The 20,136-nt window shown below is 46.0% G+C and overlaps 1 long non-coding RNA gene across 1 annotated transcript in view; it reads right to left on the bottom strand.

The window, feature by feature from the left end:
* Positions 1-5,855: 5,855 nt before the first annotated feature.
* LOC130543802 (uncharacterized) overlaps positions 5,856-20,136 on the bottom strand; it is a 48,566-nt gene continuing 34,285 nt past the window's right edge. Inside the window, exons 7-9 of the long non-coding RNA XR_008959426.1 lie at positions 7,220-8,572; positions 6,892-7,084; positions 5,856-6,700 (exon numbers count right to left, since the gene is read on the bottom strand). This is a non-coding gene — a long non-coding RNA (uncharacterized LOC130543802). The remainder of the gene's footprint in view (positions 6,701-6,891; positions 7,085-7,219; positions 8,573-20,136) is intronic.

The raw sequence follows: 20,136 nt of genomic DNA, 5'->3' as shown, positions 1-20,136 counted from the left end.
ACGAGGTGAGGGGCTTAGACCATGCCTGGGCAATGTTGTTCCTTACACCTGGGTGTGTGGATTTTGTTAAGCTGCCTACCCCCACTTGGGATAGGTGTTCCACAGTAAGGACCTATTGTTCGTCGGATGCCGTTTTTGCCCCAGGGGTCTCCGGGCTGTGTTCGTTGGGGTTGAACTCCTGCTAGCAAAACCGCCGTGTTGAGGGAAGGGTTCAGACTGTGCCTGGACCCTGTGGTCTCTTCCAGGTCAGTGTATGGCATTTCCTTCCCCTTGCCACAGGCACCTGGGAGCATGTCTGCACGTGGAGAAAGATTTTCCCGTGGGAAGCCGGTTTTTCTCAAACGGGTCCCAGTGCTCTGCTCCTCTCTTTTCACTCCTGCTGCCAGAAGCCCCGGGAGGATGGGACGGCTTAGAACATGGCTGGGCACTGTGGTTTCTTCGAGAGAAGTGGAGGGCATTTGCTTTACCTTGCCACAGCCACTTGGGATAGGGTCTGCACCTCAGGAAAACTGTCTCTGTGGGAAGCCGGCTTTTTGCAAAGGGGTCTCAGGGCCGTCGGCCTCGGGTGTCCCTCCGGCTCCCCAAAGCACAGGGACGAGGTGAGGGGCTTAGACCATGCCTGGGCAATGTTGTTTCTTACACCTGGGTGTGTGGATTTTGTTGAGCTGGCTACCCCCACTTGGGATAGGTGTTCCACAGCAAGCACCTATTGTTCGTCGGAAGCCGTTTTTGCCCCAGGGGTCTCCGGGCTGTGTTCGTTGGGGTTGAACTCCTGCTAGCAAAACCGCCGGGTTGAGGGAAGGGTTCAGACTGTGCCTGGGCCCTGTGGTCTCTTCCAGGTCAGTGTATGGCATTTCCTTCCCCTTGCCACAGGCACCTGGGAGCATGTCTGCACGTGGAGAAAGATTTTCCCGTGGGAAGCCGGTTTTTCTCAAACGGGTCCCAGTGCTCTGCTCCTCTCTTTTCACTCCTGCTGCCAGAAGCCCAGGGAGGATGGGAGAGCTTAGAACATGGCTGGGCACTGTGGTTTCTTCCAGAGTAGTGGAGGGCATTTGCTTTACCTTGCCACAACCAGTTGGGATAGGGTCTGCACCTCAGGAAAACTGTCTCCGTGGGATGCCGGCTTTTTGCAAAGGGGTCTCAGGGCCGTCGGCCTCGGGTATCCCTCCGGCTCCCCAAAGCACAGGGACGAGGTGAAGGGCTTAGACCATGCCTGGGCAATGTTGTTTCTTATACCAGGGTGTGTGGATTTTGTTGAGCTGGCTACCCCCACTTGGGATAGGTGTTCCACAGCAAGCACCTATTGTTCGTCGGAAGCCGTTTTTGCCCCAGGGGTCTCCGGGCTGTGTTCCTTGGGGTTGAACTCCTGCTAGCAAAACCGCCGGGTTGAGGGAAGGGTTCAGACTGTGCCTGGGCCCTGTGGTCTCTTCCAGGTCAGTGTATGGCATTTCCTTCCCCTTGCCACAGGCACCTGGGAGCTTGTCTGCACGTGGAGAAAGACTTTCCCGTGGGAAGCCGGTTTTTGTAAAACGGGTCCCAGTGCTCTGCTCATCTCTTTTCACTCCTGCTGCCAGAAGCCCAGGGAGGATGGGAGAGCTTAGAACATGGCTGGGCACTGTGGTTTCTTCCATAGAAGTGGAGGGCTTTTGCTTTACCTTGCCGCAACCACTTGGGATAGGGTCTGCACCTCAGGAAAACTGTTTCCGTGGGAAGCCGGCTTTTTGCAAAGGGGTCTCAGGGCCGTCGGCCTCGGGTGTCCCTCCGGCTCCCCAAAGCACAGGGACGAGGTGAGGGGCTTAGACCATGCCTGGGCAATGTTGTTCCTTACACCTGGGTGTGTGGATTTTGTTGAGCTGGCTACCCCCACTTGGGAAAGGTGTTCCACAGCAAGCACCTATTGTTCGTCGGATGCCGTTTTTGCCCCAGGGGTCTCCGGGCTGTGTTCGTTGGGGTTGAACTCCTGCTAGCAAAACCGCCGGGTTGAGTGAAGGGTTCAGACTGTGCCTGGGCCCTGTGGTCTCTTCCAGGTCAGTGTATGGCATTTCCTTCCCCTTGCCACAGGCACCTGGGAGCATGTCTGCAGGTGGAGAAAGACTTTCCTGTGGGAAGCCGGTTTTTGTCAAACGGGTCCCAGTGCTCTGCTCCTATCTTTTCACTCCTGCTGCCACAAGCCCAGGGAGGATGGGAGTGCTTAGAACATGGCTGGGCACTGTGGTTTCTTCCAGAGAAGTGGAGGGCATTTGCTATACCTTGCCACAACCACTTGGGATAGGGTATGCACCTCAGGAGAACTGTTTCCGTGGGAAGCCGGCTTTTTGCAAAGGGGTCTCAGGGCCGTGGGCCTCGGGTGTCCCTCCGACTCCCCAAAGCACAGGGACGAGGTGAGGGGCTTAGGCCATGCCTGGGCAATGTTGTTCCTTACACCTGGGTGTGTGGATTTTGTTGAGCTGGCTACCCCCACTTGGGATAGGTGTTCCACAGCAAGCACCTATTGTTCGTCGGAAGCCGTTTTTGCCCCAGGGGTCTCCGGGCTGTGTTCGTTGGGGTTGAACTCCTGCTAGCAAAACCGCCGGGTTGAGGGAAGGGTTCAGACTGTGCCTGGGCCCTGTGGTCTCTTCCAGGTCAGTGTATGGCATTTCCTTCCCCTTGCCACAGGCACCTGGGAGCATGTCTGCACGTGGAGAAAGCTTTCCCGTGGGAAGCCGGGTTTTGTCAAACGGGTCCCAGCGCTCTGCTCCTCTCTTTTCACTCCTGCTGCCAGAAGCCCAGGGAGGATGGGAGGGCTTAGAACATGGCTGGGCACTGTGGTTTCTTCGAGAGAAGTGGAGGGCATTTGCTTTACCTTGCCACAACCACTTGGGATAGGGTCTGCACCTCAGGAAAACTGTTTCCGTGGGAAGCCGGCTTTTTGCAAAGGGGTCTCAGGGCCGTGGGCCTCGGGTGTCCCTCCGGCTCCCCAAAGCACAGGGACGAGGTGAGGGGCTTAGACCATGCCTGGGCAATGTTGTTTCTTATACCTGGGTGTGTGGCATTTTATTGAGCTGGCTACCCCCACTTGGGATAGGTGTTCCACAGCAAGCACCTATTGTTCGTCGGAAGCCGTTTTTGCCCCAGGGGTCTCCGGGCTGTGTTCGTTGGGGTTGAACTCCTGCTAGCAAAACCGCCGGGTTGAGGGAAGGGTTCAGACTGTGCCTGGGCCCTGTGGTCTCTTCCAGGTCAGTGTATGGCATTTCCTTCCCCTTGCCCCAGGCACCTGGGAGCATGTCTGCACGTGGAGAAAGATTTTCCCGTGGGAAGCCGGTTTTTGTCAAACGGGTCCCAGTGCTCTGCTCCTCTCTTTTCACTCCTGCTGCCAGAAGCCCAGGGAGGATGGGAGGGCTTAGAACATGGCTGGGCACTGTGGTTTCTTCCAGAGAAGTGGAGGGCATTTGCTTTACCTTGCCACAACCACTTGGGATAGGGTCTGCACCTCAGGAAAACTGTTTCCGTGGGAAGCCGGCTTTTTGCAAAGGGGTCTCAGGGACGTGGGCCTTGGCTGTCCCTCCGGCTCCCCAAAGCACAGGGACGAGGTGAGGGGCTTAGACCATGCCTGGGCAATGTTGTTTCTTACACCTGGGTGTGTGGCATTTTGTTGAGCTGGCTACCCCCACTTGGGATAGGTGTTCCACAGCAAGCACCTATTGTTCGTCGGAAGCGGTTTTTGCCCCAGGGGTCTCCGGGCTGTGTTCGTTGGGGTTGAACTCCTGCTAGCAAAACCGCCGGGTTGAGGGAAGGGTTCAGACTGTGCCTGGGCCCTGTGGTCTCTTCCAGGTCAGTTTATGGCATTTCCTTCCCCTTGCCCCAGGCACCTGGGAGCATGTCTGCATGTGGAGAAAGACTTTCCCGTGGGAAGCCGGTTTTTGACAAATGGGTCCTAGTGCTCTGCTCCTCTCTTTTCACTGCTGCTGCCAGAAGCCCAGGGAGGATGGGAGTGCTTAGAACCTGGCTCGGCACTGTGGATTCTTCCAGAGAAGTGGAGGGCATTTACTTTACCTTGCCACAACCACTTGCGAGAGGGTTTGCACCTCAGGAAAACTGGGAAGCTGGCTTTTTGCAAAGGGGTCTCAGGGCCGTGGCCCTCGGGTGTCCCTCCGGGTCCCCAAAGCACAGGGACGAGGTGAGGGGCTTAGACCATGCCTGGGCAATGTTGTTTCTTACACCTGGGTGTGTGGCATTTTGTTGACCTGGCTACCCCCACTTGGGATAGGTTTTCCACAGCATGCGCCTATTGTTCGTCGGAAGCCGTTTTTGCCCCAGGGGTCTCCGGGCTGTGTTCTTTGGGGTTGAAGTCCTGCTAGCAAAACCGCCGGGATGAGGGAAGGGCTCAGACTGTGCCTGGGCCCTGTGGTCTCTTCCAGGTCAGTGTATGGCATTTCCTTCCCCTTGCCACAGGCACCTGGGAGCATGTCTGTACTCGGAGAAAAACTTTCCCGTGGGAAGCCAGTTTTTGTCAAACGGGTCCCAGTGCTCTGCTCCTCTCTTTTCACTCCTGCTGCCAGAAGCCCAGGGAGGATGGGAGGGCTTAGAACATGGCTGGGCACTGTGGTTTCTTCCAGAGAAGTGGATGGCATTTGCTTTACCTTGCCACAACCACTTGTGATAGTGTCTGCACCTCAGGAAAACTGTTTCCGTTGGAGGCCGGCTTTTTGCCAAACGGGTCTCACTGCCGTGGGCCTCGGGGGTCCTTCTAGCTACCGAAAGCACAGTGACGAGGTGAGGGGCTTAGACCATGTCTGGGCATCGTTGTTTCTTACACCTGTGTGGCATTTTGTTTACCTGGCTACCCTCACTTGGGATCGGTTTTCCAAAGCAAGCCCCTATTGTTCGTCGGAAGCCGTTTTTGTCCCAGGGGTCCCCGGGCTGTGTTCGTTCGGGTTGAACTCATGCTAGCAAAACCGCCCGGATGAGGTAAGGGCTCAGACTGTGCCTGGGCCCTGTGGTCTCTTACAGATCAGTGTATGGCATTTACTTCACCTTGCCACAGGCACTTGTGAGCATGTTTGCACGTTATGAAAGATTTTTCCGTTCGAAGCCGGTTTTTCTCAAATGGGTCTCCGTGCTTGCTCCTCTGTTTTCACTCATGCTGCCAGAAGCCCAGTGATGATGTTAGGGCTTAGAACATGGCTGGGCACTGTGGTTTCTTCCAGAGAAGTGGATGGCATTTCCTTTAACTTGCCACAACCACTTGTGATAGGGTATGCTCCTTCGGAAAACTGTTTCCGTTGGAAGTCGTTTTTTTGCCAAATGGGTCAGGGATGTGGGGCTCGGGTTTCCCTCATGCTACCAAAAGCACAGTGACGATGTCTGGGCTTAGACCATGTCTGGGGAATGTTGTTTCTTACACATAAGTGTGTGGCATTCTGTTTACTTTGCTACAACCACTTTGGATAGGTTTTCCACATCAAGAACTTATTTTTCGGCGGAAGCCGTTTCTGCCTCAAGTGTCCCATGTTGTGTTCGTTCGGGTTTATCTCCTGCTAGCAAACTGTGGTCTCTTACAGATCAGTGTATGGCATTTACTTCACCTTGGCACAGGCACTTGTGAGCATGTTTGCACGTTACGGAAGATTTTTCCGTTGGAAGCCGGTTTTTGTCAATCTCATAGGGAAGAAACAGAAACTCTTTGGCATAACCTGACTCACCCAGCATCAGTAAAGCAGTTCCAGAACTCAGCCCAGGGCCCCTGTCGCCTACCCAATTGAAGCCACCACCATGCCTCTATCGAAAGGAATTCCCAAAGACTCTCCTCTGACTCCACCACCAAAGAAACAGCAGATTGAATATGGCACTTCAAAATATTGAGATGATACATCTGGTATAGTTAGATACACAAGGTTTACCTTTATTTTTTTATTGTTTTTTATTACATAATGTTATAGTCTCCATACAGTACAGTAAATTTCGATGATACATTAGTTGCATATTACACCCAGTGCACCATGCAATATGTGCCCTCCTTACTACCCATCACCAGCATATATTTTAAACAGGAAAATGCTGCTCTGAATAATTTTGAATTTTCCCTCGACCCCCATTGCATCTCTTGGGATGAAAAGACTAATCAGTGATGAAACATCACCTTTGACAATTGGAAAGACATCATCCATATTTGTATGTGACGACAAAAGGCCATCTAACACTAAATGGTGGCCACTCACCCTTATCTTAGGCCCAACTGTATAAACACTGTCAAACGTATATCTTAAAAATAGACAAAGAGTAAACCTCACCTTCCCTTTCTAATGAAAGAGTGTTTCTAGGAAACAGCTGTTCAAAATACATTCATAAGCAGTCAATGAACAGAGAAAATGGGATCCCCTGCAAAGTGCTCCAAGCTCAGAAACTAAGTACCTCCTTCACCAAATTCAGAACGCTGACAACTATTACTTAAGTTTTACTTCATGGCTCAACTAGAGAAAAGAGAAAAACCCAGGAGATGGTGGGTTAATGAGAGGTTTTACTTCCAGTCCTGATGTGGATATGACATTTCTCCAAATGGACCTGCCGCTTTCTCTGAATGCTGGATCCCGTGTCAAGCTGCCTCACTGACTCAGATGCAGACGTTCAGAACGTCGGGTCTCGCGGAGCCAGAGCAGAGAAGTGTTGTCAGATGGGGAGAAGCAGCTCCTCGGACCTAAAGCCTGCACACCTGCTGTGGTTTCTGGGAGAAGGGGAAACATAGACTTGTCTTTTAGTAGTAATTATCTCCCAGCCCATTGCCACCATTCCCAGGAAACAGCTAGCACAATGCTGAAGTTGGGTAACGGCTCTGGGCCTTCCTAGCGCCACACCTGTGCCTGAGGGAACAGGGAATACCCTGCTGAACTCGGGGAACTGCTCAAGGTCCATTACCTGCACTGTGTCGGGGGACAGGGGCACCGCACTGAAGTTGGGGACTGTGCGGTCCTTTCTCTCGCTCTTCCTGGGGAACACGGGAAACCCTGGAATGTCTGCGAACCATCCCACAAAAGCTTTGCTGAGCGGGTGCCCTGGAGTTCCTGGGTCTGGGGTGTATGGCCAGTTGACGGAGACTAGGCAGAAGAGACTTTCAAGGGAAAAAGGAAAGAAAACTGAGTCTCCATGATGAACTCTCTCAACATGCCCTTCCAGAACCCCGCCTCTTACCCGGGGTACCCCTACTCCCAGAAAGCCCACCTATGGCCACACAGCATGCACTCACCCAGCCAGGAACTCCACAGGTCCACTCTCTCAAAACTCCACTTCCTTGGCTCCTGGTCTGCGTCCTTGGGCTGCTCCGGATCTGCACACAGAGACGTAGCTCCACCCCCATGGGGTGATTGCTTGGGGAGTATGATGCTTCCAACTCCTTGAATGCCAGGCAACCGGCCCCATGACTCACAACTCTGGGAGTGCAGAGGTCCAGGAGGCACCTCCTTGGCTAAACGCCCTGAGCAGGCATGACGGGGATCATGGGCAGGGCTGCAATCACACACACACACACACGGCCCCTTTCGCGGACCCCTCTACCTGCCGACCACCCTCAGAGCCCTGCCCCTTCCCTTCTGCACCAACCCTTCCTGCAAGGGTGTGCCTGGTTCCTGGCAAGGTCAGCTGCTCTCAGACTGTTCCAGCCTTGGGCTTTAGGAAATGCAATGCTTTTATGCATATCCAAGGCAATTTTAAGCGCCAAAAGGAATGCTCCAAGCGGGAATAGCTTTGCCTTCTTGTCTCACCCATGGAGTGGATAGTGCTTCTCAGACCTTCAAAACATCCTTCTAGGGTGAGCCCATTTGTGCTGCAATCTATATACACATGCTTAGTTCTACAGGGAAGGAAGGAAAAGCCGGCCTTCTGTTCTGTCGCGGTTGTGAACCAGGAACATTTATTTTTCACTTGAAAACAGTGTTATTGTCGACACTAAATGAAGGAACCTTTTAAAACATTTTAGAGAGGAAGGAAGAGAGTTTTATTCAAACCCAAGTCAAAGACAGCTGCCTGGGAGGCACAATCTTCACAAAGAAGGGAGTGCTCCAGGGAAGGAACATTTAGGGCAGGGTCATATATTTGTTCTGAGTTGTGCTACGTACAGTTATACATCACGATGAGGAAGAAGGTTCCAGAAAGTGACAGACTTTTTCTTATGTTTTCACTATGTACAAATCAGTATGACTTTAATCTTATGGGAGCAAGAAAGGTTCTTTTGTGTTCTCACCTTGATGTTGGCAAAGGCATTTTTTGGTTCTCTTTTTCTTTTTGATGCATATGGACAATAAGTGCTGGGGGCAGAAATAGGGCCCATGCTTTGAGGGTTTGCCCAGTCATTTTGAGCTGGGTAAAATGTTAAAGGAGAGCTTTCCTGGGAGGCCAAGATCAGGCCTCACAGATGGTATGACATAAAAATTACTCTTATCCTTATCATCACTACCAAATGGTGGAACATGAGATGAAAGCACCTTTCCAATAGTAAAGAGACATCAAAGGACCCCTACAGAAGGTTACCTGCTCCATGGTCAACACAGGTAACAGAGGCGTTCATGGTCTCTGGACTCCTCCCCTTGTCCTGCCCAAATCTCTGAAACATAGAGATCATTTACAGTCAGAATTTTACACATCTTAGAGATGTCTGGCACCATTCCCTTGGACTACAGAATACAACAGAATAGCTCACTGTCACAACACGAAAGTGCCCCTGGATACACTAAGTTCTTTCTCCGCAACGTTGGCCTTAATGAAATCATAATCGTAACATAGAAACACTACGATGGTTGGGAATAAATAATCACAGGTAAGGGAATATTTAGGAAATCTTTAGAAGCATTGTCTCACTCTATAGAAGAGGCTAACTGCTTTAAATACTATTTCCGACCTTACAGGACACTCTACAGACCAGAGCCTCCATCAATTAAAAAAGCATAGTTCTTTCAGTCACTTTAATATCAGAAAAATAGTATAGTATCTCTATTCCTAGGGATCTTTAAGTCTCCGACTCAAAGGTCCTCCACTGAGAGAATTATCTTCATGATCATGATGGGCAGAGGTGAAAAGGCAGCCAAATTCATTCCATTTGGCCACACAACAAGAAAATCCTAATACTTCCTAGGTTTCCAGATTGAGAAGACCTGGGGTAGAGCGAAATGGTACCTTGTATGGAAGAACAAGGGATTTGGAGTCAGTTTGGAGATCACACTTAGGTTTCTGACACTAAAATCCTCTGTAATTCATATCATTTCTGAGCCTTTGTCTATCCATCTAAAAATGGGACTCATTCTATCTACACCCCAGTTGAGAAGTTTACGAGGGAGAATGCTACTCAGAGCCAGTATGGATTCTCCCAAGAGCAGGTGCTCAGGAGCCATAATTACCATTGGGTCTATATCTTTTCCAGAGAAAAGAACACATGGTGAAACCGTGTTTCGAAAAGATGACTCACAAGATGATTTTCACACTTTCATGAAGGTCAAGAAACTGCTATTTTGTTGTAATTCTCTCAGAAATCATGTTATTAGCTTGGTGGGGACAATAGCAACATCATCACTAGGAGTGGGGAGCTTCTCATCTCCATATGGCTATGTTGACTACCTTAACACAATGCCACCAGAAAGGAAAGCTGGAGGGAGGTGTGTGTGGGCACAGGCCAAGGCTGCCAGGTGTGCCTGGGACATGCAGAACCCTGATAGGAGGCTTAAGTCCTGTCTATGTTAGGATAGTCAGTGCTCTTCAGAGACAAAGGGCCATTGTGTGTGAGCCCTGATGTAGAAAAGGTGGAAAATGTCCATTGCGATTCCCTCTCTGACCCTTAGGATATGCAGCAAAGTTACATTGAATTTTTAAACATGGAGGGATTTCCTGGTCTTCTTTTCGTGAGGACTCGGGCTCTATTCCTTGGTGGCCTAAGAATAGAATCTAGTTAGTTTCAGGATGTTAAAATGTAGACATGATTCATGGAACAACATATCATCTGTTTGGGTAAATAGTCTATGACCACTGGAAATAATGTATTCTGCACGTATTATGCAATATTACATAGACGTCAATTAGGTCACATTTGTTACCAATGTTTTGTCTGCTTTTTCCATCAGATATTGAGAAAGGCATATTAAAATTTCCAAACAAAATTTCCAAAAAAAGAGGATGCCGATCAAAAATGTTGTGTGAAAACGAAAAGAAAGTGCCATCACTCCATTCAGTGAATCAGGTTTGTGCAGAGAGACGGTAACGTTGATCACTGAAGACACCAGGGTTTTCCAATATGTGTGTTGAACCTTAAGGAAACTGCCATTGACGTAACTCTCAGTAAGAATAGCATGGTAAGGGTCTTCCAACTCCCATCCTCTGTCATGATGATGGAAGCATGTTGCAGAGTGGGAATGAAAGCATAAGGACCACTAACCAATCTTCAAGGAAGAACATTGTATCAAAGCCATCATTCACCTGACATCTTCGGTCGTGAAGATGAAACTATTGGCACAGGTGTCTAAGAAAACATAGGGAAAATGCCATATACTGAAGTCCACGAAAGAACACCATAGAGAAAGCATCTTGCATCTCACAGTCTTCTGTCATAAAAACGGAAGTATGTGCAAAACTGTCTGTGAAAACAGACGCATAAAGCGCGTTGTTTCACTCTATACAGGAACACTGTATTGACACCATGTCTCAACTCACAACTTCTGTAGTGAAGACGGAAGCCTTGGTAAGAATGTGTGCGAGCTCATAAAGAAGTGCCGTCTACTTAATTCTAAGAACCAAATCTGTGTAGATAGAAAACAATATCAAACCAACCTCCTGACAAATGGATCAACCGGGGTTTCCTTCCTGTGTGTTGAACCTTAACGAAAGTGCCATAAACTTAATAGTAGGTGAGAGCACTGGGTAGATAGCATCTTTCAACCAACAAATTCTGTCATGAAGATGGAAACGTTTGCATCATTGCCCTGAAAGCATAAGGAAAGTGGCAGAGACTTAGCTTCAAGAAAGGACCGTACCGAATCCATCCTTCAAGGCACGTCTTCTTTTACGAAGTTGGAAGCATTCTCAGCAGTGTTTCTCAGCATAAGGGAATTATCGTACGCTTAACTTTATGAGGGAAATCCGTAGGACACTGTCTGAAACTCAGATCTTTTCTCATGAGGCTGAAAGCATTGGCTCAAGGGTAAAGGAACTTGTAAAGAAATGACGTTTACTCCACTCTGAGCACCAAGGTTCTGTATAGAGAATGAAACTTCAAACATCCTGATGCATGAAGAGAGAAGCTTTTTCAAATATCTGTGTTGAACGGTAAAAGAAGTGCCATACGCTTAGCACTATTAAAGAGCACCATCTGGAGACAACTTTCCAAATCAAGTTCATGAGGGTGGATGTATGTTACAAAATCTGCATGAAACCTAAGGAACATTCTGTATACTCAGGTAAGAACACCCTTGGAAAAAAATCTTTCAACTCACATCTTCGGTAATGAAGATGGGAGTACTTGCAGAAGTGCAAGTGAAAGCATAAGGAGAGGTCCTATCTAAGTAGTTGTGAGAAACAACTCCGTGTTGATAGAAGGCAACATCGAAGTAACATGGTGACCCATGAATATACACCCGTTGTCCAGCACGTGCCTTGAACCTTAAGGAAAAGGGCACTATATACAAATCTCAGTCAGAACACCGAATGGACACCATCTTCCAAGTCACAGCTTCTGTGAGGATGATCGCAAGTTTTTCAAGTGTCTACGAATGCATAAGGAAGGTGTCACCTACTTTACACTAGGAGAGAATACTCTATCTAAAAGCATCTTGCACCTCACATCTTTTCTCATGAAGTGGGAGCATTGTGCAAAACAGTGCCTGCGAGCATCAAGATAATGCACTTCGTTTAAAACTGTAATAATACTACACAGAAAGCATCACTCAACTCACTTCTTTCATGAGGATGAAAGCCGTTCGAAAAGGTTGTGTGAAAACAAAAAGAAAGTGCAATCAGTCAATTAGCTAAAGAGTTTGTGTAGAGAGACGGCAACTTTGATCAGTGAAGACGCTAGGGCTTCCCTATATGTGTTTCCTTAAGGTTCACTTAAGGAAACAGCCCCAGATGTAACTCTCAGTAATAGGAGTGCATGGAAACAGTCTTCCAACTCCCGTCGTCTGTCATGATGATGGAAGAATGTTTCAGAGTGGGAATAAAAGCATAGGGAAAGGGCCAATAACGAATATTTAAGACAGAATATTGTATCGAAGCCATCTTTCACCTCACGTATTCTATCATGAAGATGAAAGCATTTCAACAGGCGTCTAAGAAAACATAAGGAAAGTGCCATATACTGAAGTCTCTGAAAGAACACCATAGAGAAAGCATCTTGCATCTCACAGTTTTTCTTTTTTTTTCTTTTTTTAATGTTTTATTATGTTTGTCAACATACAGTGCATCCCCGGTTTCCGATGTAAGGCTCGATGATTCATTAGTTGCGTATAACACCTAGTGCACCATGCAATACGTGCCCTCCTTACCACCCATCACCGGTCTATCCCATTCCCCCACCCCCCTCCCTTCTGAGGCCCTCAGTTTGTTTCTCATAGTCCATAGTCTCTCATGTTTCATTCCCCCTTCTGATTACCCCCCCTTTCTTTATCCCTTTCTTCTCCTACTGATCTTCCTAGTTCTTTTGTTCCATAGATGAGAGAAATCATATGATAGTTGTCTTTCTCTGCTTGACTTATTTCACTTAGCATTAGCTCCTCCAGTGCCATCCATGTTGTAGCAAATGTTGAGAACTCGTTCTTTCTGATAGCTGAGTAATATTCCATTGTATGTATGGACCACAACTTCTTAATCCAGTCATCTGTTGAAGGGCATCTCGGCTCCTTCCATGATTTAGCTATTGTGGACATTGCTGCTGTGAACATTGGGGTGCATATGGCCCTTCTCTTCACTACGTCTGTATCTTTGGGGTAAACACCCAGTAGTGCAATGGCTGGATCATAAGGTAGCTCAATTTTTAACTTTTTAAGGGACCTCCACACTGTTTTCCAGAGTGGCTGTACCAACTTGCATTCCCACCAACAATGTAGGAGGGATCCCCTTTCTCCACATCCTCTCCAACAATTGTTGTTTCTTGCCTTGTCTATTTTTGCCATTCTAACTGGTGTAAGGTGGTATCTCAGTGTGGTTTTGATTTGAATTTCTTTGATGGCTAATGATTTTGAACATTTTTTCATGTGTCTGTTAGCCATTTGTATGTCTTCATTGGAAAAGTGTCTGTTCATATCTTCTGCCCATTTTTTGATTTGTTTATTTGTTTCTCGTGTATTGAGTTTGAGAAGATCTTTGTAGATCTTGGATACCAGTCCTTTATCTGTAGTGTCATTTGCAAATATATTCTCCCATTCAGTGGGATGCCTCTTTGATTTTCTGTTTCCTTGACTGTGCTGAAACTTTTAATCTTGATGAAGTCCCATAAATTCATTGTATCTTTTGTTTCTCTTGCCTTTGGGGATGTATCATGAAAAAGGTTGTTTTGGCCGATGTCGTGGAGGTTGCTGCCTATGTTCTCCTCTAGAATTTTGATGGATTCCCATAGAGGTCTTTCATCCATTTGGAGTTTATTTTTGTGTATGGTGTGAGATAGTGGTCAAGTTTCATTCTTTTGCATGTAGCTGTCCAATTTTCCCAGCACCATTTATTGAAGAGACTTTTTTCCCCACCGGATGTTTTTTCCTCCTTGCTCAAATATTAGCTGCACAAAGAGCCGAGGGTCCATTTCTCTGTTCTCTATTCTGTTCCATTGGTCTATGTGTCTGCTTTTGTGCCAGTACCATGCTGTCTTTGTGATCACAGCTTTGTAGTACAGCTCGAAATCTGGCATTGTGATGCCCCCAGCTTTATTTTTCCTTTTCAACAGTTCCTTGGAGATTCATGGCTTTTTCTGTTTCCATGCAAATTTAAGGACTATTTGTTCCAGTTCTTTGAAAAATGTCCTCAGTATTTTGATCGGGATAGCATTGAAAGTGTAGATGGCTCTGGGTAGCATGGACATTTTAACTATGTTAATTCTTCTGATCCTTGAGCATGGAATACCTTTCCATCTTTTTATGTCTTCCTTAATGTCTTTCAAGAGTGATTTATAGTTTCTAGAATATAGGTCCTTTACGTCTCTGGTTAATTCTAAGGTAACGTACGGTTTTTGGTGCTATTGTAAATGGGATGGATTCCCTAATTTCTCTTTCTTCGGTCTCGTTATTCGTGTACAGAAATGCAACTGATTTCTGAGCATTAATTTTGTATCCCACCACATTACTGAATTGCTCTATAACTTCTAATAGTTTGGGAGCGGCTTCTTTTGGGTTTTCCACATAGAGTATCATGTCATCTGCAAAGAGAGACATTTTGACTTCTTCTTTGCCGATTTGAATACCTTTGATCCCTTTTTGTCGTCTGATTGCTGTTGCAAAGACTTCCAGTACGATGTTGAATAATAGTGGCGAGAGTGGGCTTCCTTGTCGAGTTCCTGATCTTAAGGGAAAGGCTTCCAGCTTTTCCCCATTGAGAATAATATTTGCAGTAGGCTTTTCACAGATGGCTTTTATGAGATTGAGAAATGTACCCTCTATTCCTACACTCTGAAGGGTTTTAATCAGGAAAGGATGCTGTATTTTGTCAAATGCTTTTTCGGCATCGATTGAGAGGATCATATGGTTCCTGAGTCTTTTCTTGTTGATATATCACGCTGATGGATTTGCGAATATTGAACCACGCTTGCATCCCAGGTATGAATCCCACTTGATCGTGATGGGTAATTCTTTTAATGTACTGTTGGATTTTATTAGCAAGTATCTTGTTGAGGATTTTGGCGTCCATATTCATTAGGGAAATCGGTCTGTAATTCTCCTTTTTGAGGGGGTCTTTGCCTGGTTTGGGGATCAAGGTAATATTGGCCTCATAGAATGAGTTTGGTAGCTTTCCTTCTGTTTCTATTTTTTGAAATAGCTTTAGGAGAGTAGGTATTATTTCTTCTTTGAATGTTTGGTAGAATTCCCCAGGAAAACCATCCGGGCCTGGAGTTTTGTTATTTGGAAGGTTGTTTATCACTGACTCAATTTCTTCATCATTAATTGGCCTGTTTAAGAAATCAATTTCTTCCTCTTTCAATCTTGGTAGTTTATAGGTTTCCAGGAAGGATTCCATCTCTTCCAGATTGCTTAGTTTATTGGCATATAGCTGTTGATAAAAATTTCTAATAATCCTTCCAATTTCAATGGTGTTCGTCGTGACCTCTCCTTTTTCATTCATAATATTAATATTCGGGTCCTTTCTCTTTTCTTTTGGATGAGCGTTGCCAGTGGTCTGTCAATTTTATTGATTCTCTCAAAGAACCAGCTTCTAGTCCTGTTGATCTGCTCTACTGTATTTCTGGTTTCTGCTTGATTGATTTCAGCTCTAATTTTGGTCAACTGCTTCCTCGTGCATGGATTAGTCCTGTCCCTCTGTTGCTGTTCCAGCTTCTTGAGGTGAGAATATAAAAACTGCATTTTAGATTTTTCTATTCTTTTGAGTGAGGCTTGGATGGCTATGTATTTCCCCCTTAGGACTGCCTTTGCAGTATCCCATAGGTTTTTGGACTGTTGTATTTTCATTCCCATTGGTCTCCATAAATTGTTTAATTTGATTTTTGATTTCCTGGTTTATTGAGTCATTCCTGAGCAGGATGGTTCCTAGTCACCAGGTGTCTGAGTTTCTTCCAAATTTTTCCTTGTGGTTGAGTTTCGATTTCAGAGCGTTGTGGTCTGAGAATATGCACGGGATAATTTCAATCTTTTGGTATCGGTTGAGACCTGTTTTGTGTCCCAAAACATGGTCTATTCTTGAGAATGTTCCATGGGCATTAGAATAGAATGAGTATTCTTTGGTTCTGGGGTATAGTGTTCTTTATATATCTATGAGGTCCAACTTGTCAAGTATGGCATTCAAAGCCTTTGATTCTTTGCTTAGTTTTTGCCAGGGTGTTCTGTCTATTTCTGAGAGTGGAGTGTTGAGGTCCCCTACTATTAATGTATTTTTATTTATATGTCTCTTTATTCTGGTTAAGAGTTGGCTTGTGTATCTTGCTGCTCCCCTGTTGGGGGCATATATATTTATAATTGTCATATCCACTTGTTGAATACTTCCTTTAAGAATAATATAGTGCCCTTCTGCATCTCTAACAATAGTCTGTAGTTTAAAATCCAATTTATCTGATATGAGAATTGCTACCCCAGCTTGCTTTTGAAGTCCATTTGCGTGAAAGATGGTACTCCATCCCCTTACTCTCAGTCTGAATGCATCTTTGGGTTCGAAATGAGTCTCTTGTAGACAGCAAATGGATGGGTCATTTCTTTTTATCCAATCTGCAACCCTTCTTTTTCTTTTGTTTTAAGATTTCATTTATTAATTTGACAGCAAAACAGCCAGTGAGAGAGGGAACACAAGCAGGGGGAGTAGGAGAGGAAGAAGCAGGCTCACAGCGGAGGAGCCTGATGTGGGGCTCGATCCCACAATGCCGGGATCACGCCCTGGCTGAAGGCAGACGCTTAAGTGCTGTTCCACCCAGGCGCCCTGCATCTCACTGTCTTCTGGCATGAAAAAGGAAGCATGTGAAAAAGTGTGTACAAAAAAGATGCATAAAGCGCGTTGCCTCACTCTATAGAAGAACACTGTATAGACATCATGTCTCAACTCACAACTTCTGTTGTGAAGATGGAAGCCTTGGCAAGAGTGTGTGCAAGCACGTAGAGAAAGGGCTGTCTACTTAATTCTGAGAACCAAATCTGTCTAGATAGAAAACGATATCGAACCCACCTCCTGACAAATGGATCAACCAGGGTTTTCTTCCCTATGTGTTGAAACTTAAGGAAAGTGCCATAAACTTAGTAGGTGAGAGCACTGGGTAGATAGCATCTTACAAACCACGGCTTCTGTCATGAAGACGAAAATGTTTGCAACGTTGTGGTGAAAACATAAGGAAAGTGGCAGAGACATGGCTCCAAAAAAGGACAGTACCTAATCCATCTTTAAAGGCACGTGTTCTTTCATGAAGCTGGAAGCATATACAAGAGAGTGTTTCTCAGCTTAAGGGAATTATCGTATGCTTAACTTTACAAGAGAACTCCATAGAATACCCTCTGAAACATCTTTTCACATGACCCTGGAAGCATTGGCTAAAGGGTGAGGGAATGTGTAAAGAAATGCCATTTACTCGACTCTGAGCACCAATGTTCTGTATAGAGGAAGAGATTTCAAACATCCTGATGTATGAAGAGAGATTTTCAAATATCTCTGTTGAACCGTAAGAGAAGTGCCATATGCTTAACACTAAGAAAGAGCACCATCTAGAGACAACCTTCCAAATCACAACTACCTTCATGAAGATGGATGTATGTTCCAAAACTGTATGAAAACCTAAGGAACATGCTGTATGCTCAGGTAAGAACACCCTTGGAAAAAATCTCCCAACTCACATCTTCTGTAATGAAGATGGAAGTACATGCAGAAGTGTGAGTGAAAGCATAAGGAGAGGTCCTAAGTAGTTGTGAGTACCAGGTCAGTGTTGATAGGCAACATCGAAGTAACATGGTGACCCAGGAATATATATGCGTTGTCCAATACGTGCGTTGAACCTTAAGGAAAGAACAATATACCCAAATCTCAGTCAGAACACCGAATGGACACCCTCATCCAAGTCACATCTTCTGTTAGGAAGATGTCAAGATTTTCAAAAGTGTCTACAAATGCATAGGAAAAGGGACACCTACTTTACTCAAGGAGAGAACACTCTATATAAAAGCGTCTTGCACCTCACATCTGGTGTCATGAATTGGGAGCATTGTACAAAACTGTGCCTGCAAGCATCAAGATAATGCCTTTTGTTGAACCATGTAAGAACACTACAAGGAAAGCATCTCTCAACTCACATCAGTCATGAGGAGGAAAGCCCTTCAAAAGTTGTGTGAAAACGAAAGGAAAGTGCCATCAGTCAATTCAGCAAACCATGTTTTTGTAGAGACAAGGCAACATTGATCAGTGAAAACAGCAGGGTTTACCAATACGTGTGTTGAACCTTAAGGAAACAGCCATAGACGTAATCTCAGGAAGAAGAGGGTATGGAAAGGGTTTTCCAAGTCCCATAATCTGTCATGATGATGGAAGCATGTGTCTGATTGGGAATAAAAGCATAAGTAAAGGGAGGTGAACCAACTTTAGGAAAGAACATTGTACCGAAGCCATCTTTGAAGTCACGTCTTCAGTCTTGAAGATGAAACCGTTTGTACAAGTGCCTAAGAAAACATAAGGAAAGTGCCATGTACTGAATCTACGAAGGAACACCGTAGAGAAACCATCTGGCATCTCACAGTCCTCTGTCATGAAAACGGAAGCTTGTGCAAATGTGTGTAAGAAAGAGACACATAAAGCTCCTGGAGCATGCAGGGGCGGCTGGCGGTGTTAGAAACACAGACAGAGAGACACTGGCCCTGTAGGTGAGAGCTGGGAAGCCAGGTGTGGGGCTCACATCCTGGACAGTGCAGGGTTGAGCAGCACCAACAGAAACAGAGTTAAAGTGGCCAGAACATCAGTGGAGAATGGTCCGCAATCCATCTGTTCTGAGACAGGCTGAGATTCGGCCACTGCTGCTCTGACTCTCAGAAGAAGCACAGCAAACCACCAGGGAAAGCTGCCAGAGAAAAGAAGCCTGGAAAGACCGGCTCACAGTGTGCCCACCCCCATCCCCCTTCGCAGGGTACACAGAGACTCTACCCAAACAGGGTTGCCCAAGTATCGGCACGGCAGGCCCCTACCTCAGAAGGCAGGCTGAAAAATCAAGAAGCCCCCATACCTAAGATGCCTATAAAACAAGGGCGCACGGCCTGGGTCGTGGTCAATAATTTGGGCTCTGGACAACACCACAACCTCTCCTCATCTGAATGATGAGGAGAAGTCCCCCCCCCCCCCCCAGCAAAGAAAAGACAATGAGTTTGTGGCCTCTGCCACAGAACTTATGGATATGGATATAACCAAATTATCAGAAATGGAATTCAGAGTAACAATGGTCAAGATGATTTGTAGACTTGAAAAAAATATTGACAAAATTGTTAATGAGAACATAGAATCTCTAAGGGCAGAAATGTGAGCGAATCTGGCAGAAATTAAAAATTCTAGGAGCCAAATGCAGTCAAAACTAGAGGCTCTGTTGGCCAGGGTGAATGAGGCAGAAGGACGTATCAGCGAATTGGAAAATGGGTCAGTAGAGGAAAAAGCTAAAAGAGAATCTGGACTCAAAAAAAATCCACACACAGGAATGTAGGTTACGGGAAATGACTGACTCAATAAAACGTTCCAGTGTCAGAATCATCGGCATTCCTGAGGACGTAGAGAAAAACAGAGGTCTAGAAGAGATATTTGAACAAATTGTAGCTGAAAACTTCCCTAATCTAGCAAGGGAAACAAACATTCGTGTCCAAGAGGCAGAGAGGACCCCTTCCAAGCTCAACCACGACAAACCCACGCCACGTCACGTCATAGTGCATTTCGCAAATATTAGATGCAAGGATACAGTATTGAAAGCGGCCAGGGCAAAGAAGTTTCTCACGTACCAAGGCAAAGATATCAGAATTACGTCTGACCTCTCTCCACAGACCTGGAATGAGATAAAGGGTTGGGGGGCATTTTTAAATCTCTTTCAGAGAAAAACATGCAGCCAAGGATCCTTTATCCAGCAAGGCTGTCATTCAGAATTCATGGAGAAATAAAGACCTTCCAGAATCGTGGTCATTGACCAATTTTTTTAACCACAAAACCAGCCCTACAGGAGATATTAAGGGGGGGGGGTTCTATAAAAGTAAAAAGGCCCCAAGAGTGATACAGAACATAAAGTCACAATCTATGGAAACAAAGACTTTACTGGCAATATGGCATCATTAAAATCACATCTCTCAATAATCCTTCTCAATGTAAATGGCCTAAATGCTCCCATAAAACACCACAGGGTTGCTGATTGGATAAAAAGACATGACCCATCCATTTGCTGTCTACAAACACTCATTTTGAACCTAAAGATACATTCAGACTAAAAGGATGGAATACCATCTTTCACGCCAATGGACCTGAAAAGAAAGCTGGGGTAGC

The sequence above is a fragment of the Ursus arctos genome, unplaced genomic scaffold, assembly GCF_023065955.2.
Source record: "Ursus arctos isolate Adak ecotype North America unplaced genomic scaffold, UrsArc2.0 scaffold_16, whole genome shotgun sequence".
In the NCBI taxonomy this organism is placed as follows: Eukaryota; Metazoa; Chordata; class Mammalia; order Carnivora; family Ursidae; genus Ursus; species Ursus arctos.
Note: the sequence above shows the minus strand (reverse complement) of the source record. Positions and strands in the feature narration are given on the sequence as shown.